The sequence below is a fragment of the Aplysia californica genome, unplaced genomic scaffold (assembly GCF_000002075.1).
Source record: "Aplysia californica isolate F4 #8 unplaced genomic scaffold, AplCal3.0 scaffold00174, whole genome shotgun sequence".
Classification (NCBI taxonomy): domain Eukaryota; kingdom Metazoa; phylum Mollusca; class Gastropoda; order Aplysiida; family Aplysiidae; genus Aplysia; species Aplysia californica.
In genome coordinates, this window is record NW_004797444.1 from 955,404 (window position 1) to 956,954 (window position 1,551).

The following is a 1,551-nucleotide window of genomic DNA, read 5'->3' on the forward strand; positions in this document are numbered from 1 at the left end:
TTCATTTATTCATTTATTCATTTATTCATTTATTCATTTATTTATTTATCTATTTATCTATATGTAAAACATTCTCATGTGTGTCTACTCTAAGACCAACAGCTGATTTCAAAATCCAAAATGCTGCACTGCACACTTTGTTGTTATTACATGTACTATAGAGCGGTCAAAACTTCGTGCCGCAACTTATTGTCAAATATCTCCTTAACTATTGAACATGGATTCTCCAACTTTTACACAATGACTAATATCAATTTGTCTTAACTGATGAATATTTTTCAAACACCTGCACACTGTATTCTAGAAAATTCCTTAATAAGTACTAATTAAAATCCCAGTCGATTGTTTCTACAGATTTTAAAAAGTTTACAGCCGAGGCAATACATGTATCGCTTTTAAAAGCAAGTCCGTCATTAAATTATTTTTTTTGTTATCGCGATATTATGCTTATCAACTTATTGAATGCATGTTTTGAGAAACTTTAGTGCCATAAATGTGTTCACTATAACATTAATATCTTGTAACAAGTTTTGCAACAAAATAATGTCATTGATGAGCAGTGACGTAGACAATATTGCGTATGCAAAATGTGTTTGAGAAGGGGGGAGTGCAGTGAACAATCCGATTTTCTGCGTGAAGGAGATTTGTAGCATTTTATAGACATTTATGAGGAAATTTTTTAAAATCCAGCCTCAATTGTTGTGGCAAAATATGATTAAGTTAGATCAAATTGATACAAACTGCTGTGTAAAGTATGGGTGACGGTTATTCTCCCGTTTAAGAGATTTTTAAGGATAAGTTAACACAAAAGCGCCAGATTATAGAATTGGGCATGGCAGGGTCCCCCCCCCCCAAAAAAAAAAAAAAAAATAATAAAGGAATACAAATTTATATAGGCCTACTTCATAATGAATGCATCCATGTTGTTTCCTACTTTTCTATTTTTTTAAAAGATGGGAAATAAGAATTGAAAAACCTGCATGAGAAACAAAGCTATGCTTCTTTTAAAAAAATTAAGTGCCCCAAAACGCTACGTTTTAACCAAATGAACAGTATTGACATATTCAGGTAAAAGGTAGGCTGATAAGACTCACATTCACATTCTTTGAATGGCATACATGATGTAATGGTGAAGCTCTACGTGGGTGCACGAAGACGACATGAGTTCGATTCCTGTGCGGGAAAGAATTATATATTTAATATATTGAGTACATCCATGCTTTCTGTTGATTTGTAGAACCCACTCAACTTGGGTTGGGCGTGGCAGATACGACTGGAGCAGCCCGCCTCATAAAGTATCTATATTATTTAAGGAGTATCAAACATTTGTAGCACGCGATAAGCAAACACCTCTTGTCCTTCATATACGCCTGGAGAGACCTTCTATCGAACTGAAAGATGTTTCTTTCGGAACAAATTAAAAGTATTTCTGAGCAATGCCCTGACAAAGGTTATATTCACTAGAGTAATCTAAATGTATTAGTAATAAGCCTTCGGCAATATTAACGATATCATATTCCTCCTCCTCCTCCTCCTCCTCCTCCTCCTCCT